An 8,887-nucleotide genomic window follows, 5' to 3' on the forward strand; every position below is an offset into this window, starting at 1 on the left:
TAGTTGATACTCTGTTTCTGACTGTTATGGTGGAATTACTTTCTTGCTTACCTTCAAAGGCAGACTAATTTTAAGCTTTAGGCTCAATGCTGTGGGATATACCTTCTACTTAAGTATGTCTTTAGCATTTATTGGCTAACTGAACACTAATAGAAAGCGTGGGGAAGAAAGGGCATTAAAGTGATGAGAAGTAGACTGAAGATCAGTTTGAAATCTATAGTTCTAGACGTGGGAAAAGGTTTAGGTTTAAGCACTTTATGGTATCTGTCCTATTAACTACCCTAAAACCAAAGGTAAAAGTTACCGGCATATATTGAGTTTTACTGGCACACTAGAAGTATTTGTGGTAGGAATAGCCAGGTAATGTCTGCAGGCTACTGAAGGTACTGCTGCACATGGCAAACCCCAGGGGGGAGTGGTATAGGAGGAACAAACAGTTTAGAATTATGCTTTGCAGCTAGCTGGAAAGGAGTGATATGTAATTGGTGTCTTGATTCTGTTGGAAGCCTTGTTTGTATTCCAAGGGTAAGTTTGGGTTCTCAGGAAGTCCATGGGGACTGTCCTCAGACTCATCCATTGCATTTCATGCTTCTCAGCACCAAAAAGGGAAGGAAACTCAGTCACAGTAGCACTAATTGAAATAAAAGGTTGCATCAGAGGTGAAGCCCTTTTCTTAGAGTTGAGGTGGTTCTTGTTAAACAAATTAAGAGGAAACTAAGCTATGAAGTTCCCTGGGAAGACTTTGTCAGGTTAGTCCCAGAATGCTGGTGGTACTACAGCATTACTACAGTGGTTTCTGAGGGTGAGGTGAAGGAAAGGCCCGGAAGCTTTGCTTTCCGTCTTGTGCCTTTTATAATGTAAATTTGTTTGAAAGAGGGTGGGATTCCTCCAGGTGTGTGGTAGGCTTAGTGGGGACACGGGGAAGTCAAAACCAATGAGCGGAAAGCAGTGCTTCGTCTCTTCCTGGTATGATTTTTTTTTTATAGATCTGCCTGTTAAAGGCAAGTTCTTCATGTTTTCTTTGAGAACTTGCAGCAGACAAACAGGAACTGGAGCCCAGTCTTTTCGTAGTCACTGAATGTTAAAGCTGACTTAAGCTGACAAAGCAGCTCTTTAAAATGTATTGTCACTCCTGTAATGGGATAGTGTCTTGTGAAGCCATGGTCACAAGACTTCATAAATGTAGTTAAATATTTTGTAGCTCTTTAACTTCAAAATAGTTATGGTCAATCTGATTTGTTTTTCATAAAGGCAGTTTAAAACTACTGTGATTAATCCTCCTTTCAGCTGATTTGTAAATACGACTTGTGCTTGAGCAGTTTCTTGAAACTGCTGGGTTTTACTTCCACCTTGAATTCTTGTCTTAGTGTTCACATTGCCTCACAAGCCACAGGTGGAAGGACCTGCTATTAACTAGTGAAAATATGACTTTTTGGTATAAGAGTTAAAAAAAAAAAAAAAACACAAAAAATAATCCCATAACAAAACAACCTTTTACTTTCAAAGGGAAGTCAGTTCTCTGGCCAGACAGTTTAGCCTCAGCTGCCACTTTGAGGCAATTCAGTGGGTAATGGGTATAGCCCAGGGTGTATCCCTGCCTCTCCTCCAGCCCTTTATAGAAGACAAAAATCGGAATGTTCAGGCCTGGGGGGGGGTGGGGGGAATGTCCTGCTACAGCTCTTTAGGGATTTAACCCTGCAAAATGCAGCCTGTGAAGTCCCAGGGCCACATCAGATGTACTGCCTTCTCTCTTCAATGGAGAAAAATAGGTATTTCTTGTCTGAACTGGATACAATCTGTTAATAAATTAAACATCTTTCATAGCGGTGATGCCACTAAATAGAATGAGACTATTATATTTTTGGAGTTGCTGTTCTCTTGATAACTGATTAGGGAGAAAGTACTTCCAGCCCTACCCTCAGGGAACATGCTCTGGAAGGAGGAACAAAGGTGAAAAGCAAGAGCAGTCTGCTCTCAGCGTAATGTGACTCTTGGTCTTTCTACCGACCAAAAGCACAGAGTTACCCTAATGGGAAGACATGGAGATTGCTATATTTTGACCAGTTACTTTTTGAGAATTGGTTTTCCACTGCTAGGCTTTTTCACTGAAGAGTCAGAAGCTACCTTGGAAAATCCCTGTTCCCCAGCACAGAAGATGCTAACAGGAAAAATTCTCTGTGGCTGATCGGTGTTCCTCTTTGAAGCAGCTTTGAGATGGGATAGTGTCCTGAAAAGCAATTACCTGAAAATTCTGCCTTGCCGATTGGCTCCCTCCCTTGTCTGTGTGTCTCAAAACCCGGTAGTAGTATCAATAAGAATTTCTGCTCTTTTCTCCCTGTTAACTTGGCTGAGGTTGCACTACAGTGTCAATGGAATGAGCTGGGTTTCACTCCTTTGGATGGCTGTGATTTAATTTTTTATCCAGCTGATTATGGCTGTGGAAACCCCTGAAGGGCACAGCGCTGGTAGCTGTGTTCAGGGACCTCATTTGCCCTGCAGTTCACCTAGACATGATAATGGGAAGGAAAGAACTAGCTTAATTCGGCAAGAGTCTGTAGAACTGGGAACTAAAGAATGCACCCTCTGACTTGCAAATAGAGAAAAAGAAAGCAAATTAATTCCCAGAATGAAGAAAATTGACTGTCCTTAGCCCAAGTGCCAGCACCCCTGAGCCTATGTATCCTGCGTTACAGAGGCACTGCTGCGGGGTCCTGGGGTCCAGCTGATGAGTGATGCTGTGTTAAATCACAGTGACTGAATCTGCCAGTGCCTCAAGACCACAGTTTGTCTTCTCTGCAGACCACATCTTCAGCAAGTCATCACAGCTTTTCAGGGTTAGTAAAATCACAGGTTCAGCAGCCAGAAGTCAGCAGATCCTGATAATTCAGCTATCCCTGTGAGATACAGCTGGTGCAAGGAGCTGCCAGGCAGCACAGCACAGCCCTGCATTGGTTCAGCAGCTTACAGAAAAGCAGGTAGGTGGAAGAAGCGCTGTCTGCTGTGCCTTATAAAGACAGTAAGGTTTTTAAGAACTCAGATCCTCCCTGGAAAGATCCTTGAGGCAGCCTTGGGTGAGCTCCCTCAACATGCAGGCAGAATTGTCTTGATGCCAGCCTGGGTCCACGTGAAGCAGAGAACAGAGCGTTTCACCGGAGATGAATAAAAAGCTGTAATAGTTCTGGACTGAAAAAAACACAGTGTGCACTTACAGGGCCCTGGCAGGGAGCAAAAAGGAGCTACTGTACTTTGTACCCAGGCAACAAAGCTGATGACTAGCAAGCAGGCTACTTGTGTTTTCCTAATGTGAAATTCACTTTTTATGGCTTTCATTTCTGAAGTACGCAGAGCTCCTTCTGACTCAGCATTAAGTGCAATTTTATTATTGTGTGTGCGTGTGTCTGTGTATATGTGATTTGTATTTACCAGTCTCACTAAATAGTGATGAGCCCATAAAGTCTGAATGCAGTCCAGTCTGCCTTTCCTGAATACGCTGAACCCGGCCTCAGGGGGAAGCATCCTGACCAGGAGTTGGTTTGAGTCTTGGAGTGGTGTAGCACTGGAGTGCTTGTCTGAGGCACAGTACTAGGAAAGGCAGGAGGGAAAGCAGAGGCGATGGGGTTTGTTACAGGTCACAGGTGGTCTCTGGCAGAGCCAGGAACAGCACGCAGCGGTTGAGTCCCAGTGGAGTGTGCTGGACTAAATATCTTCTCAGAAAGCCTTACTAATGCTGCCTCTGCTGTCAGTCCTAGGCAGTATTATTTTTATTATTTTTTCCCTACTTATGGAAATAAAATGACTCAGGAATCAGCCATCCTTCCTCATTTTCAAAGCCTGCAACTTTTGAGGTGCTGTGAAGTGGTGCAGTGCCAGAATTCAAATGGCACAGAGCAGAGCTCAGGAGCTTGGGCATCCATGAGAAACTCCCAGTTCCCACTGAGTCTGGAAAAGAGCAGAGCTGAAATGTACAGCCTTGAACAGGGTCAAACTATTCCCAGTTACCTGTATCCTGCCTTGGAGATCTTCCCACCTAGCAGGACACTTAACCTCTGGTTGGGCAGAGAAGAAGCAGTGCCTGCAATCATCTCAAATGTTTGCTGACCTCTGCTCTGGTGTTTGCCATCTGGAAGCCCTGAGTTTCCTCTGCATGTGGGTTTTTCTCCCTGCCATTGCACTTCCTCCCACGGCCTATGAGGAAACTGACATGCTGTTTTGGTCTTGACTGTGTATACTGAAGGAAAGGGCATTGCAGCTTCTGTCTTAAAACCCCAAATCTTCCATGCTGAATAATCCCACTGAGCCCATGTTCTTCTCTCTTCTTGGTGCTTCTCACTGAATCATGATGCACTAGAAGTCAGCAGAGACTGTGGCCATATGAGCCTATTGCAGATATAAATAAAGAGAGCAAGGAATGGAAAGGAGGAAGGAAGCCTGCTGCAATTACCCAACACAAAGACCATTAAAAAATACAATAATTTCCTCAGGAAGAGATTATGGAGGATTGTGTGTAATGTCTCAGGTCTGAAGGGCTTAAAAATTCACCTTAGAAAGAAAGACCAATTAGAAGGCTTCAGTTGTAAAGAAAATTGTTATTTCATAAACCCTTTGGTAGAGTTGTTTGGAAAAATACTGGTCTTTCTTTAGGAACAAAATTAATCCAAACCATTCATTTACATTGAGTTATGTTTTGGATGAAGACTCAAGACTCAAACTTCAGGTTTTTGAAATTCACTTTGAGGTCTTTTCATTCTAGTATGCAAGTGTGAACAACCTAAAGTAAAATGAAAATTCCCATAATATCTTCATTTGTTTTTATTTCTGACCTCTCCCAACTAGTTTTGATTTTTTACATATTTTTGCTAGGTTTATTTATAAATATGTAGGCTTTTATAAAATACTTCTATAAATAGGTATTTGTATACCTATAAAAGTACTGAGTAAGTGACAAGTAACAATGTTTCTTGAGGACCAGGTGGATCTCATTATTATGGTCCTTTCTACCTATTCAATTTAATCAAAAGAAGACAAAATAAGGAATGTTAAGTCGTACCTAAGCAGCAGTTTCCATGGATGCATGCTCCAAGTGCATTATATATGTCACAATTTGTGTTCTCACTTCCCAGGAAAGTAAAGACAACCAAAAAAGAGGAAGGGATGGAAAAGACAGACAAAACTGGAGACAGTTTTAGATAGCAGTTGTACAAATGACCCTGTTCACAAGTCACTGATTCCCACTGGGCATCCTCAGAGCCTTGCTCTGCCATGGCCCCACCAAGGCCATGGTGGGTTGTTGCTCAGGGCTGGAGCAAGGTGACAAGGTGGACCTTCCAGGGAAGGGGCTCCCCCATCTCCAGCTCACATTGTTTCTACCTTTGCCTGGCTGCTTCAGGGCTTGCAGCCTCCCAGCCTTTGAGCTTTGCACTGTGCGAGAGTGCACAGTGTTTCACAGAGTGAAACCTCTCAAAAGAGAGTGGTTTCAAATGAACCTCCAATGCTGGGGTGGGGACCTTGAGCAAAGATCCTCTAGGAGGGGTATGCTAGCATCCTCACTATCTTCAGACACTCAGACTAGGGTTCTTGCTTCCACTTGCTGCTGGATGCGGTAATACAGAATATAGAGGAATTAACAAAAATACAGTCTCTCACTGAGGTGTTTGACAGTTGCAAAGAGTATCTCAGACCGGGCTTCCTGGTAATGTTCTCTTTTTATCTTCACGTGTGAGAGAGACTTGACCTTTCAGAGTTAAACTGAGTTGAAGTCTCTGAATAAAGCTTTTTCAGTTGGACTTTTTTCCACTTCCAGTACAGGTTTGTACTGGGCAGTATGTATCTTTTAGCACCCCTGCCTTCAGTGCAACAGGCAGCTTCACCCTGCCTTGACTTCCTTATGCTCTTCTCATGTCAAGTCTTAGACCTCTTGTGTCAAGTCTAAGTCATCTCTGAACTGTGCAATGTGCCAGAAATCTTGACATGGAATTACTTTCTGTTCTCACTGGATATTTTGCTCTAGGAGTAACCTTAGCTCCAGTGTACTTGCGCGTCATGGATTCCTCCAGCGGTAGAACAGCGTAAACCTGGCAATGTGCACACATTGAACCAGCTTTATTTTGGAAAGCTGCTAGTATTGCATCACCATATAGGCTCTGGCAAAACTGAACGCTCTGCGAGTACAAGCTTGCTGAGCTCTGAAAAGTATAATGTGTTGATGCATTGGGCTCAAGATACACGTATGAAGTTGAAAAGGTGCTGGACAGGAGATGCAGGATGTGTGGGCTTTAAAAGCCTATTTCCAGTGAATCGACAGACCTAAAGATGGTTCTGTGGAGCCTGGTATGCTCCCAGCTGAAACAGCAGTGGATGATGATGCTTAAAGAAGCAATTTTAATGGCTGTAACTGGTGCTCAGCAGAACCTGACCTGAGGGAGCAGGACTCAGGGTCTAGTGGAGCTCAGTCTTCCTACTTGGTTTATCCCCTTGTTGTAGCTGGAGTTCAGTGGATCACTAGCTTATTTACACTTTTTTACCAAAAATTGCAACACAGCTTTGCTTATCCTGACTCTGCTCCTTCCCCAGGGGAACTTTTGGGCTTAAGCTCTGCCTACACTTCCCAGCTGCTTTTGGGTCACTGGGAGTGAATTCAGTGGTTTTCCCCTATGTCCTCGCTGAAGAATGAAGGGCTGAGCCACAGGAGCAAGCAGTTCATGTAAAGGCCAGCTGCCCTTTGTGTAGGATTTCTAATCCCACCATGGAAGATGAGGATGTCACTCAGCAGGGGAAAGCTTATTTTTATAGTGCTTTCTCCTCAAGCCCTAGCTAAATTACAGATTTCTTGGCTTAAATTTTACCTCCCTCCAATACAGATCAAAAGACTATATCCTAATCCCTGCCCTTTTGATTAATGCATCCATATTTTTATTACATCAGGGTTTCTATGAAGACTGAAGGCACTGACTAGTTACTGAGATACCATTCAGTATATTTATAGGAGAAAGTTATCTGGATTCTGCATTAAAGTGTAGGGAAAGGACTGCACAAGCTCTGCAAACACATAAGAAAGGACAGGGAACATTTTTGGCCAAGTAACCCAAATCTGGTCTTCCCTCAGCTCCCATGTGTCTGGTGATGGCTGCAGGCTTTGCTTTTGTTTGGTGCCAGTTTTCCCTTGCTGCTGGGAACTTTCAGCTGATGGCACCAGTTTGTTTGCAGAGCAGCATGGTGTGCCCTGTTGTACATATGTACATACACACACATTTTAAAAGCCCTCTCTTTCCAGGCCATTCAGGTCCTGGATGTCCTTTTCAGCAACTGATTTTGGCTTCAGTATTTGAAAGCAAATATTCTGTGTGTGCAACAAGAGCAACTGACCAGAGGTCAGGCTTTTTGTGGGGCAGCTGATAAAGATGCTGGGCTGACAATGGGAGCTGATCAGCCCCCAGGGCAGCGTCCCTGCAAGGCAAACCAGCAGCATGACTTCTGTGCTTCCAGCTCTCACTGGCCTTAAGAAAATCAAAGCAAGCTCTGCCTTCCAGAGTCGCATCTTGGTTTCATTTGTTTAACAAAATTTAGCTAGCCAGCATTTGCACAAGGCCATCTGAACATTTGAATACATAAAAAATATAAACTAATTAGCTTGGGGATTCCTTGATTAAAAACTTCATGAGTTTTTGTGAGCCCAGTTGCTCATTTTTGGGTTGACCCGAACCCTCCCTCCTGCGTGTAAGATCATGGTGAGGGAAAATCTGAAACCCACCTGAACCTGAGACTTGCTCAGCAATCTCTGGATGCTTCTGGTTAAAAATGGGACGGTAAGAGCAATATGGGTGAGCATCCTTTTTTGGGTAGTAAAGAGACCAAGCCAAAGTCCTCATGGGATGGATACAGAGTCCAGTCCTGTCCTCGCTGCAGACCAGTAGCTTGGGGGACAAAAACCACCTTCAGGCAATGAAAGCAATACATCGAAGGGCTGCGCGGGGTCCCTGCTCATGGGTCTCCCAGGCAAGCTGTGGGCTTATCCTGATGGCCTTTAACGTTATCTCCATCTAAACCCCTGCTTTCAAAACTGCAGGGAAATTGCGTATTTTATGGTTAATGATTAAGACGTTCTCTGGGAGCCGTGACTTTGCTTGGAGGCACTGGCTTGTTCATTAACACATGTTTAAAACCAGATGTCAAGGACGTTCTCCAGAAGGCACCCGTTTAGTGTGGTTTTGACCCAAAACTATAAGTCCCTTTTTCTCTTAAGGAGGAACTTTTTCACTTCCCATGGAGGAGAATAGCAAGTTTGCAGACTGCATGCTGAGGGCTTTTTCTTCAAAAGCCCACGATCTTTTGCATCACTTAGGAAAACGGCCACATTAGGGACAGGTTGGTACAACACAGGGCTCTGGAAGAGACTGGGATGGTGAGAGGGACCATTCCAGAAAAGTCAGCCCCAAGCACCCCTGATTTCCCATGCAAAAAGCCTTAAAAAAAAAAAAAAAAGAAAAAGGTACCATTTCCCCTTTAAATAACCTGGAGACTGGGATGAAAGAGCCTAATCTTAAGTAAACAGAGCAAAACTGTTACCTGAATTGGGCAACAAACCGTCTGGGGCACCAGAGAGGTAAGTAAAGGTCTTTATATATCTGGGAACGTGAGGCTGCCTGGGATGCTGCTGGGGCTTGCATTTCCACTGCAAACTAGTTTAACCAGTGTCTGCATCACCAAGCCTCCTGAGCAACAGGGGACTGTGAAGTGTGTGGCAGATGAGCTCTAGGCTGAGCTGAATCTTGGAGCTGGGTTCAGAGCAGGTCTAAAACATTCAGTTCGTTAGCAGAGACTAACAGCTGTGTGATGGTAGGCACCAAGTATTTATACAGAGTAAAATGTATTTTACAAAAGGGTATTTTAC

Source organism: Phalacrocorax carbo, chromosome 5 (assembly GCF_963921805.1).
Source record: "Phalacrocorax carbo chromosome 5, bPhaCar2.1, whole genome shotgun sequence".
NCBI lineage: Eukaryota > Metazoa > Chordata > Aves > Suliformes > Phalacrocoracidae > Phalacrocorax > Phalacrocorax carbo.